At 41.0% G+C, this 21,479-nt stretch overlaps 1 protein-coding gene across 6 annotated transcripts in view; it reads left to right on the top strand.

The window, feature by feature from the left end:
- Window positions 1-21,479, top strand: part of Immp2l (inner mitochondrial membrane peptidase subunit 2) — an 833,574-nt gene that overhangs the window by 30,590 nt on the left and 781,505 nt on the right. The window contains exons 2-3 of one of the 6 annotated variants that reach the window (XM_090333038.1): window positions 9,797-9,853; window positions 16,791-16,863. The exons of 1 other annotated variant lie outside the window; for it this stretch is intronic. The gene's annotated coding sequence lies outside the window, so the exon portion shown is untranslated. Of the gene's footprint in view, window positions 1-9,796; window positions 9,854-16,212; window positions 16,247-16,392; window positions 16,454-16,790; window positions 16,864-18,804; window positions 18,867-21,479 lie in introns of those variants that run through there. 4 more of the 6 variants (XM_090333039.1, XM_090333040.1, XM_090333041.1 and 1 more) reach the window with 4 other exon arrangements.

The following is a 21,479-nucleotide window of genomic DNA, read 5'->3' as shown; positions in this document are numbered from 1 at the left end:
ACCAGTATTCATTTACCTATACCTACTTGAGTAATAGAAGCTCCCTATGTGATAAATCCTGTTTGACAGAAATTCTGTTTCTTGAATTCAAAGGTATTTTCTGAGCTTAGTTAAGTTTTACTTTTAATCTCTCTCCTATTTATTGCTTTCTTTCTGTTCAATCATTTCTTACTATACAATTTTAACATCCTAATTAGCCTTCCTGTTTTATTCTGTTCACATCTATTCCCTTACAGAGAAATTGTTCTGAAACATAGATTATATCTTCTGTTCAAAAATGTTCCTCAGTTCCCTGTTACTTGCATAAAGTCTAAGTTTGTTAGTATTAATGTCTTGGCCTCAATATATTTTTCTCTAGTCTCATTTGATTCTAGGTCCCTCATGCACCCTGTACTTTGCAGAGAGAATTACATTTCCAGGTCATTATCTCTGTTCTTTCCTATCCTGCACCTTGGCTTAGTGTGGAAACATGTATGGGAATCTTAGCTTACAGTGTCATCCTCCAGGAAAACCTCAGGAATCCAAAAGGAATTAACCCATGGACTCTCACAGCATGTTGTTTGTTGCTTTATTGCTTTTAGTGACTTGCTTCTCCATCCAATGTGTGTAAGCAAATTATACATTTTCTTTCCCCTGTTAAATCTAGTCTCTTAGTCTGTATTGATAGATATTTCATAACATTGTAGAATGTGTGAAACCATCAAACTAGCTATTTGATCTCAGTCACTTCATCATATCTGTGCTTTTGCAATTATTTAAATATTCTGATGCTTTCGGGGATGATAGTGGTAGAATGCTTGCTTGTCTCGTCTGTACAAGGTCCTGGATTTGATTAATCTCCAGCACTACAAATAAAAGAAACAAAAGAAGAAAAGAAATACTAACTTCTCCCTCTCTCTCTCTCTCTCTCTCTCTCTCTCTCTCTCTCTCTCTCTCTCTGTCACACACGAGCACACACACACACACACACATACATACACACACATGATATATTTTAATGAACTTTACCCTTGAAATTTTCTATGCCTGAGTGTGAAATTATTAGTGAAAACACATTTAAAACTAACACTAAAATAATAAATTGGGCTCATCCATATGTGTATGCATATATTTATATATGTACACATATATATATATATGTACATATAGCCTTTACCTAGAGTTTAAACTGGATCTCCTACCTCAGTTTCCTAAATACTAGGATTATAGTGTATGTGAGACCTCAGTTCCACTTTTGACTTTTTGGTGGTTAATTGCAGATAAGAGTCTCATGAACTTTCCTGCCTGTGTTGGCTTTAACCTCCATCCTTAGATCTCAGCTTTCTGATTAGCTAATACCATGAGCTACTTTCATCCAGTTTAAATTAATTTTTAAGAAATGGTGGTGGGTACTGGTGGCTCACTACTGTAATCCTAGGTACTCAGGAAGCTAAGATATGAGGATTGCGGTTCAAAGGTAGCCTGGATAGGAAAGTCCTTAAGACTCTCATATCCAATTAACTAACCCTCCTGCCCCCCAAAAAAGCTATAAGTGAAGCTGTGTCTCATGAGGTAAAACATTACCTTAGCCCCCCTGGTTCAAGCCCTAGGAGTAGGAGGGAGGGAAGGAGGGGAGAGGAAGAGGGAGAGAGAGAGAGAGGGAGAGGGAGAGGGAGAGGGAGAGGGAGAGGGAGAGGGAGGGAGGGAGGGAGGGAGGGAGAGAGAGAGACACACAGAGACACAGAGACACAGAGAGAGAGACAGAGGGAAAGACAGAGAGAGAGAGAGGGAGGCAGGGAGGGAGAGAGAGAGGGAGGGAGAGGGAGAGAGAGACAGAGAGAGAGACAGAGAGACAGAGAGACAGAGAGACAGAGAGACAGAGAGAGAGAGATTAGGCCAAGAGTGGTAGTCCATTCCTGTAATTCCAGCTATTTTTGAGCAAAAGCAGCCAGAGTTGGTGGGGTGGGAGCCTGATGGAAAGTTAGTGAGATCCCATCTCAGCCAGTAGTTGACTGTGACAGCAAATACTGTCATCTCTACTAAGCTGTAAAACATATGTAAAAGGATCCTGCTGAAGGCTGATTTGGGCATAAATAAGATAACCTACTGAAGTGATGTCATCAAAATAAACTAAAGCAAAAAGTGCTAGGGGGCATGACTCAAGTGGTGGAGGTCCCCCAGAATGTTTAGAAGCTGTATATCACAAAATTAACATCAATTTTCTATGTAATCTCCATTAGCCAGCATTTTCCACCAGAGTATTAAACACTATCTATGTACACAAAAGAATAACTGAAATGATAAGAAATTGCTTTAGAAAATTACTTCTTTGTTTCTAATCTACATTTAAAGTTCTTTAAATGTTTAAAATAGTGATACATGCTTTTCAGAATGCTTTGTGATAAAATAAATGACACATTTATGCCACAATTACAGGTTGTATAAAGACAATCTCCCACTTAGTTTGTAGGTCTGCTGCTCAACTTCTGTAGGCATAGTACAGAGAGAGATGTTAATTAACTTGGGCTTGCAGAGAACAAAGAATTCCTGATCAAATAAGCTCAGGAATGTCTCTTAGTAAATCCTGTTGAGGTGATTCAGAAATACTCATTAGCATATTAAAGGCTATGAGTAGTCCCATAGTTTACAAAAATCCATTTAACTTTGTGCAATGATAAAACACACATTTAGTTATAATAAGGAAGCATCCCCCCCCCCCACTCAGTGCACCAATTAACAGCCCTCTCCCAACAAAGGAAAACAAAATCATACAAAAATTAAGCAAATTTCCTTTACTTTTAATTTAGGAAGAGCTAAATGATGGCTTTTTTTTGAAAAATGCTTTATTATTTTGAATTGTTCTTCTGAGAACAACTCTCAGAAAATGCAATTAATTAATACATTTAGAGAAACTAAAAGAGCCAAGTGAAGTGTCTGTAGCTCTGAAAAGGCTGTTTGACCTGTTGGATTTCCAATCAATGACTTCTTTTCATTGTGGGGAAATTCACATAAAAATTACTGTTTAAATTTCAGTAGGCATGCAATTTAGTGTTGTCCAGTAGGCATACAATTTTTTTTTTTTTTGGTGGGTCATGGGGCTTGAACTAGGCCTGGGCGCTATCCCTGAGCTCTTAAGCTCAAGGCTACTGCCCTACCCTTGAGCCAAGCCCTACTTCCCCATCTTTAGAGGTTCATTGGAGATTAGAGTTTCAGGTCCTTTTGTGACTGGGCTGGTTTTGTACCTTGATGCTCAGATCTCAGCCTCTTGAGTAGCTAGGATTACAGGCATGAGCCACTGCACCCAATTTGGGCATACAATTTAGTGTTGTCAGTAAACATACAATTTACTGATGTCCAGTTACTCCCATTATCCATTTTTAGGACTTTTTCACCAACCAACCAAACAAAACCTCAATGCTATACTTATTCAATAAAAATCCCCCCATTTTTCTTCCCTCAAAACCCCCAGTCTTCTGTTCCTATGAATTTGACTATTGTAGGTACTATTTGACTATTGTATTTCATGAAAGTGGAGAAATTTGGACTGGGAGTGTGGCCTAGTGCTAGCATGCTCACCTAGCATGCATGAAGCACTGGGCTCAATTTCCCTGTGCCACATACACAGAAAAAGCCAGAAGTGGTACTGTGGCTAAAGTGGCAGAGTGCTAGCCTTGAGCAAAAAGGGTCCAAGGACAGTGCCCAGGCCCTGAGTTCAAGCCCCAACACAGGCGAAACAAAAAAAGGGGGGATGGGAGTATATCCATAGAAGACATATCAAACTTTTTTTTTTTTTTTTTTTTTTGCTGGGGGTGTGTGTGTGTTGTTTGTTTTACTTAGTATGATGTTTATAAAGGCTCAATCAGCCTGGTAGAAGGTTCAACCATGTGTTAGAATTCTTTTCTCGTTAAAGACTTGATAATGACATCATTTACATGTATAAACCAGATTTATTCATTCATATCTGGTGATGTACATTGAGTTTGCCTGTTTTTCTCCGATTGAGGCAGTGTGCTATGGGGAAAGAATGAATCTCCCCTCTCATCAGACTTAGGGAAACACCTGGGTACTTCTATTTCCTCCCTAGTACCTCCCATAGCCACACTTCCTTGTCAGTAATTTGCAGTCATTTTGCCTTATAATTTCTCCTGAAGGGTAAAAAGATGCTGGGCTAAGCAAAAGGAGGCACCTGTGCAATGGAAACATATGTGTCTGACTTTTCAGGAAAAGCTCTACTTCAGCCTTGCATGGTTGCAGGCCCCTTATTTCCCAAAGATCAGCCCACTGTCACTGCTAAGCATTGCTCCCACATTCTAAGAGCCCTAGAAAGCTGAAACTATGTAACTTTTCAAAGGTTTGCTTTTGACCTAATGAGAAACTAAAAAACTGTAACTACCATTTTGTAGTCACTAACTAACTGCTAGTTCTGCTTCTGTAACCCGCTTCACTGCCTTACTGCTGAGACCCTATGTGGTGCTGTGACCCTTGAACCACTTCTGCCCTACTGCTAGGAAAAACAATTCCCAGAACCACAGATGGTGCTTACCTCTGGAATACCAAAACAGCCCCTCCTGGAGTCTGGTCATCACTATCTAGACCAGAAGCCCTCAAGTTTAGCAGCATCCTCTTGAGTCACCCTAGTGGTGTCACCCAACCAGTTCAAAGAACGTCAACCCTCGGACCTAACCACTAATTTGTTTCTGATCCTTTCCTGCTTGGTAACGTGCCAATCATACTATAGAGTTGTGTTATGATTTTTCCCACTGTGTGTAGTGATTTGTTACAAGGTACTATGATGTGTGCTCAGCCCTCCCCCCTGCAAAAAATGTATAAAAGGTGCTGTACCCCTGGGCTCGGGGCCTCTCAGCATCACCCGTTGCAGCCGTGTGCGAGGGAGACCCAAGCTCGAGCTTGCAATAAAGACTCCCTTGCTTTTACACTGGTGACCATCTCTGATGGTCTTTTGGGACAAGGCTTCCTGAACTCTAGCTTAACACTAACCTTGGCGGACATAGATTTCCCTTAAAGTACTTCTTTTTCTCTCCTTGGCTACCTTTTGCGTGTGTGTGTGTGTGTGTGTGTGTGTGTGAGAGAGAGAGAGAGAGAGAGAGAGAGAGACAGAGAGAGAGAGACAGAGAGAGACAGAGAGAGACAGAGAGAGACAGAGAGAGAGAGGGAGAGAGGGAGAGAGGGAGAGAGGGAGAGAGGGAGAGAGGGAGAGAGGGAGAGAGTTTAGTTCCCGATTTGAGATATCAAGAATCTGGAATCTCATTGTTGAAATCACCTTCCTTTTAATTATAGTGACATACTGAAAGAGAAACAGTTTTTCACTCGTCCATCCTAGGATCACAGCTGAGATCCTTAAAATAAATGGCAGATTAAAAATGGAAAAGCAAATCTATCTATTTATATCTATCTATCTATCTATCTATCTATCTATCTATCTATCTATCTATCTAATTAAATATCAGTTCTAGGTGATAGGAGGCCCTTCATCAGGAAATGAAACAACCCAAAGTAGGTTAGCACTGTGAATTTTTATGCTATATTGGATGAAGTATTTCTATACAGACAAACAGGGTTGCACAATGAAGATATTCTCTGTTGATAAGGAAAACAGCAAAACTTATTTGTTTAGATTATCATTGGCCACTCTATGTCCTCTGGTTCCTTTCATATAGGCATTAAGAAAGTATCCCTGAAGGTCTTAGGACCTGCCTCAAGGGAAGGTCTGAAAATTCTTCCTAGGTTTTGTGACTATCTCCAGAAAAGGTTAAGGGAAGGTACTAGTACATTTACAATTTCTGTTTTTGTTTTCAAGCTTGCTCAGTTTAAAATATGTTGATATTGTATTACTTTTTCTATCACTATGACAAAATATTGACATGAACACCTTAAAGCAGAAAAGATTTTATCTTGGCTCATAGTTTCAAAGACTTCAGTTGATTGACTTTGGTTGTATTGATTCTGGGCTGGCAAGAGGCAGAACATCATGGCAGCCAGAGCATGTAGAAGAGTTTGCTACCTTCATAGAAGTCAGGAAGCAGAGACAGAGGAGCGAGCTGGGAATCAGTAATAACCTTCAAAGGACCTAGTAGACTACTTCCCCTAGCTAGGCCCTACTTTCTAATGTTTTCAGAATCTTGCAAAATAGTGCCACCAGCTTGCAGGGTGGGGGGTGGGTATGCTCAATACATGAGCCTATGATAATCACATCATAACATGTCCTTGAAGGATTGAGTCCAGTCCCTAGCACAACCTCCAATCCTGCTGGAAGGTCAGGACTCCTCGCTGTTCCTCTATAAACAGTCCTCATCGGTTGCCAATCGAGTTCCAGCTATTCCTTTTCCATTCTCCTCCATTTTCCTTACAGTCCTGAGCCCCATCAGTGAACAATATTAATAGGAACATTGGTATACAAGTACAGGTAACCGTTAGAGGCCCTGCTTTGAATTCTTTTTGGTATATATGTAGAAATGGAGTTGCTAGTCTTATGGTACTTCTATATTCAGCTTTTTGAGCAACTATATTGTTTTGAGCACCATATTGTTTTCTATAGTGACTACATAATTTTACCTTTCAACCAGCAATTCATGTTTCCAATTTCTCCACTCCATTAACATTATTATTCATAAAAAAGATTCTTCCTAGAGGGTATGATTCGCATTATGGCTCTGATTTGCATTTTTCAATTAACTAATAATGTCGAATATATCTTCTCATGCATATTAATTTTCTCCTTCCTTCCTTCCTTTCTTCCTTCCTTCCTTCCTTCCTTCCTTCCTTCTTTCCTTCCTTCCTTCTTTCCTCTTGTTTTCTGTTGTTATCCTAGAGCTTGAACTCAGAGGCTAAGTTCTGTCCCTGAGCTTTTTCTCAAAGCTAGTGTTCTACCACTTGAGCTACAGCTCTACTTCTGGCTTTTTGGTCCTTCAGTGGGGATAAGAGTCCCATGGATTTTTATGTGCCGTCTAGCTTCAAACAGCAATCCTTAGGTTCTAACTCAGGTCTCAGACTCCTAAGTAACCTAGAACTACAGGTGTGAGCCACCCGTACCCTGCTATTCCATTTTCTTTGTCTCATATAATGCAAAAAGAAGAGGAAGAAGAAGAAGAAGAAGAAGAAGAAGAAGAAGAAGAAGAAGAAGAAGAAGAAGAAGAAGAAACAGAAGCAGCAGCAGTAAGCTGGGTGCAGTGGTTCACACCTGTAATTCTAGTTACTCAGGAGGCTGAGATCTGAGGATTATTGTTCAAAGCCAGCCTGGGCACTAAAATGTCAGTGAGACTCTTATCTCCAATTAATCACTAGAAAACTGAAAGTGGCCGTGTGGCTCAAGGACAGTAGCCTTGAGCTGAAGAGCTCAGGGACAGCAACCAGGACCAGAGTTCAAACCCCATGACTGACAAAAAAAAAAAAAAAAAAAGGAAGAACCCAAATACATTAGACATTTAAGGTTTTCATCTAATCAGCAAGAGTCTCCCAGTTTTCTCTTTAATGTCTTTCTAGAAACCTTGTCAGCAAGAATTTTGAGAGATTTGTCTGACATTGCCTGGTCTGTCCTTCAAAGTTTTCCAATACTGTTGGGACTTATACTTTGGGCTGTCCTTGACTGACCTATTTTACAACTCAGGAAGTTAGAGAAAACTTACTTTTAATAAAATGCAAATTATAATTCTCTATGGATGTGTAAATGGATTTTATCACAGACATACAATTGATGTCCTTTCTGTAGAAAAGAGGATCCCCAACATTAGAATTTAATACTATACTACCTATGTGTTTTAATCTATCAGCACATTAATTTCAGTACATCTGATTGCTTCCATGTCTATTTCAATTCTTTTTTGAATAGATTATGATGTCTTTCGGTTTCCCTTATTTATTAATGAGTTAGTCTTTAACATACACGTTCAATTAATTTTTATATTTACCCATTTTGAAAATTATCCTTTAACAGTCTTAATATTGCAGCAGTAATTATGGAATTAGTTCTCATTTTGCTTTAGATAAACCTTTCATTTTTGAACAAATTCTTTTTTTTTTCCTTTTTTTGGCCAGTCCTGGGGCTTGAACTCAGGGCCTGGGCACTGTCCTTGGATACTTTTTGTCACTTGAACCACAGCACCACTTCTGGCTTTTTCTGTGCATGTGGTACTGAGGAATCGAACCCAGCGCTTCAGACATGCTAGGCGAGCACCCTACCCGTAGGCCAAACTCCCGGCTCTTTTTTTTTTTTTTTTGATGGATCATAGGGCTTGAACTCTGGGCTTGGGCATTGTCCCTGAGCTCTTCAGCTCAAGGCTACCACCCTACCCATGGGCCTGGGCATTGTCCCTGAGCTCTTTAGCTCAATGGTACTACCCTTTGAGCCACAACCCTACTTCCCATTTTCTAGTGGTTAATTGGAGATAAGCGTCTCATGTTCTTTAGTGCCCAGGCTGGCTTTGAACCACAATGTTCAGATCTCAGTCTCCTGAGTAGCTGGGATTACAGGCGTGAGCCACCATGGCCCATGGAACAGCATATTTCTTGAAGTAGTTTTAGAGTGATTTGTTATACAGCACTAACTGACCAATACATTAAGGTTACTTTTAACAGTCTACAATTCCAGGACAGTATACTATACCTGTGTTCTGTTTTATTTAGAAGCTGGGTTACTAATCTGTTCTTAACTGTGAAGAGTAACATATATCTGTTCTTGTCTCTGACCGTTGTTATAATTTCCATTTACTTTACAGCTGTTGTTTCAAGAGGCCATACATGATTATTAATCACCTCTGCCATTTCTCTTACAGATGTTTTATAGCTTACAGACTGTTTCAGAAGTGTAGTTGTTATTCTTCTTACTACTGCAAAAAACAAAAACACTGAACTATTAAGTATATAATGACTTGTGAATGAATTACCTTAAAATCGTCAGCTGCTGATTATGCTTGTAATCATAGCTACACAGAATGTTGAGATCTGAGGATCTCTCACTTTGAAGCCAGATTAAGAAAACAAATATGAGAGACTCTTTTCAATTAGTCAGCTAAAACTGGAAGTGGAGGTGTGGCCTAAATAGTAGAGCACCAGCCTTGGGCAGGAAAAGCTAAGCAAGACCTCAGTACAGGCAAGAAAACCTACAAAAATGAAAACCAAAAGCAAAAAAGAATTGGGAGTATGGCTCAAGTAATAAACTGCTGTGTAGTATACAGAAGGTCCTTAGTTCAACTCTTGCATTGCCTGCCTAGATAAGTAGATAAATGAATGAGCAAATGAACAAACAACCAAGGGAGGCTGTAATACAGGGCACAAAATCTTTCTGTAGGAAGGACATTAAGACAGGATGGCTGTCTTTGCTGTGCAACACAGGATCAGCAGAGTGTAGTAGGGTAATGCTTAGGTTGGCTCAAGTTGCTTTGTAATTGACAAAGGGCCCTATCTAGCATACTCTGAAAGTCATTATTCTCTTCCATGAATTCATTTTGTTTTGTTTTGGTACTGGGGATCACACTCAGGATGTTGCACTTGCTAGGCAAGCACATTGCCACTGAGCTACATCCCAGACCATGAATTCAGTTTTAATATGTGTCTTGGGGTGTATTTCTCCAGTAGGATAAAACATGATAATAGAGACAGCAAGAATCACAGTCTTAGGAGTTCCATCAATAATATCCCCGTTAAGTTGCCCAGGTTTTCCCATGGAAAAGAAATCACTGTTTCTAGACAATCTGTTCTGTTTTCAAAGTTCTCTAGGTTTTTACAAAAGGCAATATGTATAATGAATCGAAATGTTCCTTCCCGTAACTTGATCTTATTTATCCCAATTCCTTCCTCTTAGGTCACACAGGATAAATGTAATGTCTTCTGTTCAAAACAGCCCTTGAAGTTCATCAAGGTCAGTTCTTCCCTAGGCCTTTATTCTATAGGCAAAACACTCCCGGGTTGTTTAAACATGTACCATGATTTCCTTGTATTTGTGCACCTGGAATGTTTGGACATATGACTTGGAGAATTTTTGTTGTTCTTGTTACTATTTGATTATTACAAAAGAAAAAAAAATGTCTTTTTTAATAAGGGGATCATCCATAGAATACATTTTTGGGTGGGGACAGGGATGTTGGGGGAGGTGCCCTAGGGCTTGAACTTAGGGTCTAGTGCTGTCTCTGAGCTTCATTTGCTCAAGGTTACTGCTATGTATCTTGCCATGGCTCCACTTCTGGCTTGTTAGTTTATTAGAGACAAGAGTCTCATGTGCTTTCTTGCCTGGGCTGGCTTTGAACCATGATCCTCAGATCTCAATCTCCTGAGTAGCTAAGATTAAAAGATTGAGTTATCCATACCTGGCTAGAATTCACATTTTTTTAACTGTATTTTTTTTTTTGTCTTTTCTTTTTTGGTATTAGGGATCAAACCCAGGATGTTGCACCTGGTAGTTAAGTGCTTTGCCACTGAGCTACCTCCCAGACTGAATTCACAGTTTTATAATGCTTCTTAATCTATTAAAAATCCAGAATTGAAGTAAAAATCTAGAAATTCCCAAATCTGAATTTATTTTGAAATTTTTAGAATTTATTTTTGTGTAAATGAAGAGCAACAAAATACTTATTTTATTGACTCTTGCTCTGAGATTGGAAATTGATACATACTGCTTTTTTCCCCCCCATCCTGGGCCTAGACTCAGGGTCTGAGCACTGTCCTTGGGCTTTCTCAAGTCCAGAGCTCTACTACTTGAGCCTCAGCACCACTCCTGGCTTTTTTCTATGTATGTGGTACCAAGAAATCGAATCTAAGTCTTCGAGCATGCTAGGCAAGCACTCTACCACTAGGCCGAATTCATGGCCACATACTGCTTTTAATAGTTCAAAGTTAGGTAAGTTTCTAATTCATGCTTGCATGTACTCTAAAAGTTTTTACCTTCTTGACATTTCCTCTGTTAAAGTATTTACAAAAAGATTCTGTGAGCCTAGTGGTAGCATGGTCTAGTGGTAGAGTGCTTGCTTAGCATTTATGAAGCTCTGCGATGGATTTCTCTGCACCACATACACAGAAAAAGCTGAAAGTGGTGTTGTGACTCAACTGGTAGAGTGCTAGCCTCAAGAAAGCCCAGGGTCAGTGCCCAAGCCATGAGTTCAAGCCCCAGGACTGGACCAAAAAAACCCCCCAAAAAACAAAAAACAAAACTCTGGTCAGGACAAACTGAAGCAGGATCCCAGTTTGAGGTCAGCCCAAGTAGGAAGTCGGTGTTAGACTCATATCTGCAATTATTTACAAACAAACAAACAAAACAAATAGAAAGTGGATTTGTGGCTCCAGTGGTAAGCACCAGCCTTGAATGAAAAAGATAAGGGACAGACTCAGGCCCTAAGTTCAAGATCCAGGTTTCCTGTGTATGTGTGGGCACACACACACACACACACACACACACACACACACACACCCCAGAATCCTAGGAAGATTGTGAAGATTGAAAAGAGATAGATTGCTTAGGGAGCTGATGCCTGAGTTCCTTGGATTTCCTTATTGTCTCCCATACATCCCAGCCAGGGCCCTGCAGAAGCCTCCAAATCAGAACTGCCAACAAACATACAAAAATGGCTTTAAGACAAGCCAGTTAGTTCCCCAGCCCATAGCTTCCTGGCAGTACGTATGCTGTTCCAGCCAAATACTGATGCAAGAACTGTACTCTTTCTCTCCAGGTTCCAGTAGGGCGGGCTAGGAGGCTGATTTTCCATCTCGCTCAGTCCAAGCAGGCATCAACACTCATTCCCCCACAGGGTGGTGTTGGCTCAGTAGCTGATGTAGCTCTTGCCTGGCAGAAACATGTCCTGTTGTGATTCCCAGCCAGGGTAATGTCAATGAGGTTCAGCAATGAGCTGAGCCAGGACCCACAACAAGATATAAAGAGGTAGTGAGTTACAGGGCTCATCACAGCTGTATTCTGGTTCCTTTTTCACTCTCTGTCGCCTGGCCCAGAGTAAATGAGTCTTCCACTTGCACTCAGTATCAATACGTCTCAGAAAGAATGTGTGACTACTCTGGCCCCTATAAGTAAGTAGGGACCACTGGCTTGCTGGGACTTCTAGCCCACTTGGCATCTATGATAAGGTGGTAAGAACTTGGGTGAGCTGGCACTCTGTTTACTTCTTTTCCAATCCCTAGCTCAGTGGAGAGCTGAAAGCACAACTTCCTCCCAATCTGGCCCTAACAAAATGGTGCCTATCAGTTATCCACCTCCTCCTTTCTGGAGGTGAAGAACCTTGACCCAGTGTACCAAATAAGTATAGTGGGCTGGCATCATTGCCCGACCTCTGCTCTATGAAAGACAGAGGTAGGTCACCCATGTAGTGGGGAATGGAGCCTGTCTGTGGAGCTTGCTGTAGGATCTTTCTCTTTGGTTCTAGTTTCTCCCAGACTTGTGAAAACCAAGGTGGATAAAGTAAAAGGTGTACAAACAAACACATAAACAAAAAACGGTTTTTACTGAAAGCTTTTGGAGTGTGGCTAGCACTATAGCTCAATGTATGGGGACTTGTGTTTATTCCCTGACAGCTTTGATACACACACACACACACACACACACACACACACACACACACACAAAGATGGTGTGTGGATCTTCATTATTATACAAAAATATTCTCTGCACTGTTTTATTTTTTTTCAAAAACATTTTCTTGCTGGTGACTGGGTTTGAATTGTAGGCTTTCCACTTGTTAGGCAGAAGCTCTACCACTTGAGCCACACTTCCAGTCCTGAAGGTGTGAATCTTGAACTCATTTTTTCCTTTTCTTTTTTTGAGATAGTGTCTTGTTGTGTAGTTCAGGGTGGCTTTGAACTTTTGATCCGCTTCATTCAGCATCTCTTGTGGTGGGATTATAGGATTATAATGATGTGTTTCCATGCCTAGGTGTGACCTGATTTTTGAGACTAAGCAACCAATTAATTTGAAAATGAGATAGGAAAAGAAAGCTCCTTGGATTGCTGGCCCAAAGTAATCCTACATTATTGAGAGAGAGTTGTAACTGTTCCTAAAAAAGTGAATCAAAATCTTTTATATCATTTTTTTCTCCTTTTGGCAACAATGAGGATTACACTCAAAATCTTACTCAAGCCTTGCCTCCAGCCCTTTTGCTTTTTTTTTTTTTAAGTTTATTTTTTTAGATCAGCCCTGGGGTTTGAACACATGGCCTGGGCACTGTCCTTGGATACTTTTTGCTCAAGGCTAGCACTCTGACATTTCAGCCACAGCACTTCTTCTGGCCTTTTCTGTGTATATGGTTCTGGGGAATCAAACCCAGGGCGTTGTGCATGCTAGGCGAGCACGCTACCACTAGGCCACACTCTGGACCAACAGAATTGATTTGATTTTTAATGTTGAGTATCAGAACATAACATTTGTATTAGTGCTAAGTGATTTCAGAGTGGCAGAGTAATTTATAACATACAATTTATGAATTTGTATTTTGATACTTTTCAGAAGAAAAGCCAGAAATGATAAATGTCTAATTTGAGGAAAGGCAAAGAAAGGAGAAAATAATTATTTTATGTCTGTTTAGATGTACTAGTTTACTTTTTGTAGGTTACAATAAAAGACAAAAAACTAGTTAAGATTTTGTGCAATTTCAGGACAAAAGATTAAGATTCTAGTACAGTATACCACCAGTTCTGTATTACCCCTGATTTGCCAGAAGGCAGCAAAACTGAATAGTATTCTGTGTGCAAGTGAGTAGAGAAAATACCCAACAAGCAGCTGCCTAGGAAAGACAGAGCTCTTAGGGCCCCTTGTCACTGCTAGCTGTTAAGGTAAGCTGCCCTGGTGAGTGTGTGTGTGTGTGTGTGTGTGTGTGTGTGTGTGTGTGTAGGTGGCAGGGGGGGGAGGGGAAAGGGTCCTCTTCTTTTCCTTACCTGTAAACCAAGGAGATAGGGCTGAAAACACGATTTCTTAGATTTTAGATTTCTGTGGATCTCTAGATTGAAGTATCTTGGTGAGTTTAGAGGGTCTTTTTTTTTTGATTGTTCAGGAAGCTATTTAGAAAAATTTTAATGTATAGTGGGGTTACAGTTATATTCACCAGATAGTAGGTGCATTACTTCTCATACATTGATACGTTTTTGTCCCCATTTCCCTTCCCATTCCCTTCCCAATCATCTTGTTTTCCCCCCTTCACTTTCCTGTTTCAAATAAACAAACATATATACAATACGACAGGTAACAAAGTCAGATACAATAACAATATGAGATTAACAAAAGGGCAGCCAAAGAAAAGAGAAATAGCATAGTACATTAAGAACAACAATCACACAAGATAAAGCTCTTGTTTCCATATCCCGGAGATCCTTTCATTTAGCCTCATCCTATATGACCTTATGTATCTAGGTTTTGCTCTATTGTAATCCTCTGCTAGGAGAGTCCTAGGTGTGTACTAATTATTACAAATGAGGGAACCCATTGAGCCTATGTTCCTTTGGGTCTGGCTTACTTCACTTAATATGTCTTTTTCCAAGTCTTTCCATTTCCTTACAAATGGGGCGATGTCATTCTTTCTGATAACAGCATTAAATTCCATTGTGTATAAATACTACATCTTGATCCAATCATCTACTGAAGGGCATTTGGGTTGCTGCAATATTCAGGAAGCCTTTTGATGAAGGTAATTAAGAAAAGGGAAAGAACATTCAGTCTAAAGAATGGGAAAACAGCAAATGATGAATTAATCATTATCTTTGCCATAGGGATCAGAAAAATCTGTGAAAGGGGCCCTGAGTTTGGCCTAGTGGTAGAGTGCTTACCTAGCATGCTCAAAGACCCAGGTTCGATTCCTTGGTATCATAGAAAAGCTGGAAGTGGTGCTGTGGCTCAAGTGGCAGAGCAGTAGCCTTAAGGAAAAAGCCTAAGGACGGTGTTCCAGCCCTGAGTTCAAGCTACAGGAATGGCAAAAGAAAAGAAAAGAAAAGGAGTCTGTGAGATTCTTATTGTCACTTAGCCAGCAGAAGACCAGAAATGAAAGGGATGGTTCAAATGGTAGAGTGGCATACTTGAGTGAAAAAGCCAGATGAGAGACTGAAGCCCTGAGTACAAGTCCAAGTACTATTACCAAAAATAAAACAACAACACAAAGAGGATCAGGTAGGGTATGGTAGTACATGCTTCTATGCCTCTAAGCACAGCATTTGGGAGGTGGAAAGAGGAAGATCATGAGTTCAAGGTCAGCATGAACTAATGTGTTTAGTTCTTGTGGGATGTAGACCTTCATTGTGATTCTGGCTTCTTCACCTGAATACAATCACCTGGGATGAGTAACATAAATTCTGTGAACCTCACTTTTCCTTCTGTAAAAGAGGGATAGAATTCATCTCAAAGGATCACTGTAGATCATACAAAGATTGTGGTGGCAATTTTGATGTACTATTTTGATTATATAATAAAAGTATAAAATTTCAAATGCAAAAGTCTTTTGGTTTTCTCCCAGGAAAATACTACACTCACTTATTTCTAGAATATTCTTCCCAGAGACACCCCGCATATCTATTTCATGAACATTCCTTTCTTAATGAATATTAATATTCTTTTTTATTGTAATTAATATAAGGGTTACATTATATTTGCCAGATAGGTGCATTACTTAACAATCATTGCTACCCCTTCTCATGTTTTTGTCCCCATTTCCCTCCCCCACCTTCTCCCCTCATCTTGTTTCCCCCTTCCCTATCCTATTTGAAATAAACAAGTACACATATATACAATATATCAGATAACAAGGTAAGACATTGTAACAATATGAGATAACCAAGGGACAACAAAAGAGATGAGAAATAACAGTACATTAAGAACAACAGTCACACATTATCTGGCTCTTGTTTCTCTATCTTGGAGGTCCTTTCATTTAGCCTCATGCTATATGGCCTTATGTATCTAAGGTTTTGCCCTATTGTAAACCTCTTCTGGGAGAGTCTAAGATTTATAGAGCTTAGAGGTTCTTAAGGTAGTGCTTGTTGCACCAGTGCTATTTCTGATTCCTGGAAGATCCAAGCCAGGTTTTGGGTCCAACCCCCGGTGGCGCTTGGTAGGCGGGCTTTCAGCTTGTTTGGGCCACTCGCTGCTCCGAGCTCGCTGGAGGGCCGGGCCGGGGCGGGGCTTGGGCAGGTGGTGGGCGGGACGCTCGCAAGGAGGGTAGGCGTGGCGGTGGGCGGGACGCTCTCAGGGAGGGTAGGCGTGGCGGTGGGCGGGACTTGTGGGGGTGGGTGGGGCGTGTGGGGAGGACTTCCCCTGGGCTGCGCGGCGCTGCGGGTGCGGAGCCGGGGCGGGCGCCGGCCGGCGGGTGGGGGGCTGTGGGGTTGGGGGGTGCGGGCAGCTATCTCCGAAGCAGCCGGCTTTCGGTTGTCTTGGGGACCTGGGGGCGGGTTCCTTCTCTAGGGAGGATTTCCCCGGCCGGGGTGGACGTTGCCTGGGACAGGGAGGGCCGGCGGGCGCCGTGGCGCCTGCGAGCATGTGTTGGTGCGCGTGTTTATCTGAGGCCGGTGTCCGTGTCTCTCCCCGTCCCCGCCTCCTCTTCCTCCCTTTCGTCCTCCACCTCCTCCACCTCTCCCTCTCGGTCCTGGATGACCGGGCCCGGAAGCCCGCGCCTCCACACCCGGTCCCTCAGCCCCTTGCTCCTCCCGGCCGGGGGGGTCTCCTCCGCCGTGGGGCCCGGGTCCCGGCCCTGGCCGAGCGAGGGCGCTGCGGGACGCGGCGGGCTGGAAGTGCCCGGCAGGTGGTGGGGACTCCCCTATTCCCCCCCCCCACCGCTTCCCAGCAGGAGTTTAAAGGACACGTCTTGTCTCTGTCGTTTTAGGGTGTTTGCCACATTGGGAGAGGGTACCCAATATCCCCTTACCCCTTCTCACCGAGGAAGAGCGGGAGAAAGGGTAAGTAAGGAGCCCTCACGGGTGGAAGGAGCCAAGATTTCCTCCCTAGAGACTGAGGGGAGACACCGGAACTGCCCTGGTGAACTTGGGTCCAAATTCTGGGATCAGAAGTCCCAGGCCCTAAGACCGACCTGCACCCCCACCTCCCGCCCTCCCTCCCCTCCACGTGTCCAGAGTAGAGTTGCTTGAAAGTTTGATGGCTTGGAGCACAAATCTTTTTTAGTCACTTAACCTGACACAAAGTTCATTTACCCTCACGTCTCTTAATATGGAACATTGGTTTCACACTTGACTGTCACAGGGCCTGTATGGAAGATATTAGCTCACTTTCAAATCCTCAAAGCCAATAGAATATTAAAGAATCGAGACCCTACTCTTTAACAGGATTCTCTCCAGAGATCTTTGTTTTAAAAGAGGATACTAGAAAAAATAATTAGTTTAAGACCCCCCGCCCCCAAGGCCCGCCCTTTCCCAAGCATGAAAGTACAATGGGGGGGGGGGAATCTTCTTGCAGTTATAGAAGGAATTTATTAAGAAATTATCAGGTTTGGCCTTTTTTTTTTTCTCTTGACTTTCTCTGCGATGCCCCCTCAAACGAGCAGTCTGCATTTTTGAAAAGTTGCCAAACAGCACCTTTTGCAGTTCTGGGAAATCTCCTGAGATTTTCAGTGTGGTGTCCTTCTTTGGTCCTTTGGAACATTTGCACCATTTCTCCAATAGGTTGCTTCTCTGTTTCCTATGGTAAAATGAAACAGTCTGGACCCCTTGAAGTCATGTTTGTCACATATAAATGTTTCAGTTAAAATCCAGATGAACTACAGAAAAGAGTAAAGTATATTCTTTGGATACTTATACAGGAAAACTGGAATTTTCTTCTATGATCAGTTTGCCATTGGCCACCCTCTGTCTTAAGTGGTAGGTGTCCACGTAATTTTTTTTTTTTTTTTATCCCAGTCCTGGGGCTTGAACTTGGGGCCTGGGCACGGTCCTTGTGTTTTATGGAGGCTAGATCTCTACTCCTTGCCCTACAGCAGTGCTTCTGGCCTTTCCTGTGCATGTGGAACCAAGAAATTGAACCCAGGGCTTCATGCATGCTAGGCCAGCACTCAATCACTAGGCTATGCTCCCAGTCATCACATAATTTTCATTATGGGAAGTTAGGAACTAGTTTTTGTTGGTGATAGGTTCATGATTGGATAGATATGACTTACCATGGGCTGAACACTGATGAAAGGAGGGAAGAATGCTGCTGGAGATGACCATTTTGGAATGGTTCTTTCATCAGTTTTCTGTGGACTTCCTGAATAATTATGTTCAATTATATTTTCCTATATTACCACTCATATAAAGTGTTGCATGAGTTTCTTTCTACAAAGGGTGAAGAGTCATGATTCACAAAATATACAGTGTTACAATCATTTTCAATATAATAAATATTTTGTTCAACAGTTGGATGAAGGTACATTTTGAATTATAAGAAGGGCTAATATACCTGGGCCCTGGTGACTCACACTTGTAATCTTAACAACTTCAGGATCATAGTTTGGAGGCAGACTGGGCATTAAAATCTGAGACACTCTTCAATTAACCAGCAAAAAGCTAGAAGAGGAATTGTGTCTTTAGGTGGTAGAGCACCTGCCTTGAGCTAAACAAAAGCTAAAGGATTTGGCTGAGTTTTAAGTTCCTATATTCACACACACACAGAAAACATAGATGAGTGAGGAAGGTACACATAGGAGAATGAATACACCGATATATACTCTTAACTTTTTTGGGTCTGTACACATTTAACATTTTTTTTCCGTGAAAAGAGCTCTTTTTTGGGGGCAGAGGTGTGACTCAACAGGTATAACATGTACCTTGAAAAGTTCCTTTTTTTTTTTTTTTCAGATATCAGGAGTTACCTAAAGTCAAAACAAAATTATTCTCAAAGGAATATGAGAGGTCATTAGAACATGAGTCTCCTATGATCCCATTCTTAGCTGACCACTGTTAATAATTTGGTATTTAGTTTCTCAACTTTTGGTCCTATACTTAACATATGTATACGTGTGATATATATGTATATATATGAAATATGGTAAGGATATATGTACAACTATATGTTATATATACAGCTCAGCTATATATATGTGTGTGCATGAAACATTATAACATATATATAAGTGTATATATTTCATATATATGTGTATATAAAAGCTAAGGCCTGAAGTTCAATTACCAGTACTACCACAAAATAAATAATGAAAAATTTATACACAACAACAACAACAAGATGCAGTATAACTTTCATAGTCTCTATTTTTTTTTTTTTTTTTTGGTGCCTGTCCTAGGGCTTGTACTCAGGGCCTTCACACTGTCCCGGAGCTTTTTTTGTTGAAGATGATTACTCCTTCTTTTGAGCCACAGCTTCACTTCTGGCTTTTTGGTGGCTAATTACAGATAAAAGTTTCATGGACTTGTCTTGTATAGGCTGGCCTTGAACTGTGATTCTCAAATCTCAGCCTCTTGAGAGTTGGGATTATAGGTCACTGGTGCCTACTCATTCTGTCTTTTCTCTCCCTCCTTCTTTCTTCCCTTTCCTTATTTTTTTTCTTTTCTTTTCTTGTGGTTATGGTGTTTGGGTGTGCGAAAGCTAAGGATCTCTACCACTATTCCCATTCTCTGTAGTCACCCACATATGGGCTTGAATACTGGTCCTTATTTATTGGTCACTTAGGATTTATTACCATTTATTTGTTCTTTGATTTATCATCTGTCTAAACAGAACAATGAGTGTATATAAAAGAATACTAAAAAAAAAGTGCCTAGAATGTTCCTTTCCTTCCTTATTTATCGGCCCATTGTTGTGATCTTCCTTTGGATAGTGGAAAGCAATCTAGTAACTATTTTCCCATAGGTGAGATGCCTGCTGTATTTGATCCTAAAATTTCTGGGGAAAGGACTGACACCGCATGTGGCTTGATTTACTCCTATCAGATCATTCCACAGTCTTGCCTAAAAAAATGTCAGGTTGAAAAATGAAGGGAGATGTCTTTATAATGTGTTAAGCTCTGACATTGTTCCCTGTGAGAAAGACATAGTACTGTATTTAACTGAGTGCTTGAAGTTGGAATTTCTATTTCAGAAATGTCTTCGGTTTATAAGCATTACAATAAAAATGCTGATGCCGCATGTCCAAACTGTCATGATTTTGCCAAGTTGTGGGTTTAATATACAGCTAAGCTGTGTATTTAGTGTATCTCATACTACTCTGGAAGCTGAGAAAGACAAGTCCACAGACATCTGATTTCACACTAGACATCTGGTTTCACTTTGCTAAGGAGTACGTTGTGTCAGTAGATTATAGGCTTATCAGCTGTGCTGCTGTAGTTTGTGGCATTTCTATTATAAGCTCTGGTCTGTAGGGCTTAGCATGATGTTTTATTCAAATGACAGCACACTGAAAATGAACACCTGGTCAGATAAGCACATTTCCCACAGGTGTCGTCTAGTGTCATTGTTTCTTTTACCAGTTAACAAGGGGGAAATAGTTTCTGTCTTGGGTGTTTTTTATATTGAGCTTTTGTAGAAAGAAAAGTATTCTTTAAAGAAATACCTCAAATAACAAACTTATATTCTAAAAATTCAGTCTTTTTTGTAGTATTAATGGTGAACTTATAGGAATAAAATAACACATACCATTTAGCTTCTAAGTCAGAGCACCAAAGATATTTAAACTCATCATGGTGCCTATTTTCTCAGTGATGGGGTATATTGTAAATGAGATGTATAATAGTTTCAGAGAAAAAAAATGTGTCTGAGTTCTAGCTTAGCATGTTTAGACTACATCTCATCCATTTTGAATAGGTGAGAGGCATAGAAAAACTGGGTTTATGGGTGATCTCTGTCATTGCTTAACTGTGACCTTGGGCATCAATTCACCGTGTGTAAGATGGGAACATCACTCCTAGTTACTGTGGGATTCAGTGATTGTGATGAAGTGAAGTATCTGCCACAGAATGAGTCTTTAGTAAATACTAGTTTCATTTTTCCTCTAGGCTCTGAACCTCATACCTCTAGTCTCTTAGTGTCATACACTAATTGGCTAGTCCAGCTTTGTGGATCTAGTGGAAAGCAATTAGCAGTTGGTTCTGGGGTTTGGTAGTGGTGGTGGCTGGGAATGGGATGTGCAAAATAATGACAAAATGACAAGTGGTGAACTGACAGTCACCTGTCTAGTTGTCTGTCCAGTCCATGGATGTAGCTCAGTGAATTTCTCTTTTCCCTCCCTCCCTCGTACCTCCCTCCCTCCCTCCCTCCCTTCCTTTCTTCCTTCCTGTACCAGTAATGAGGCTTGAACTCAGGGCCTTGCACTCTTGCTTAGCTTTTTTTGCTCAAGACTCTTGATCTACTACTTAAGCCACAGTTCCGCTTTCTGCATTTTGCTGGTTAATTTGAGATTAGAGTCTCAGATTTATTTTCTTGAGCTGCTTTTGAACTGTGATTCTTAGGTCTCGGCCTCTTCAGTATCTAGGATTATAGTCGTGATCCACCAATATGTCCAGACCAATCTTCTCTGTCAACTGTTCCAATGGAACCTTTAGCTCCTTATATCCTGCGTAGTCTAATTATAA

This window comes from Megascapheus bottae, chromosome 5, assembly GCF_031878675.1.
Source record: "Megascapheus bottae isolate mThoBot1 chromosome 5, mThoBot2.hap1, whole genome shotgun sequence".
In the NCBI taxonomy this organism is placed as follows: domain Eukaryota; kingdom Metazoa; phylum Chordata; class Mammalia; order Rodentia; family Geomyidae; genus Megascapheus; species Megascapheus bottae.
This window is presented reverse-complemented; position numbering and strand designations above follow the sequence as displayed.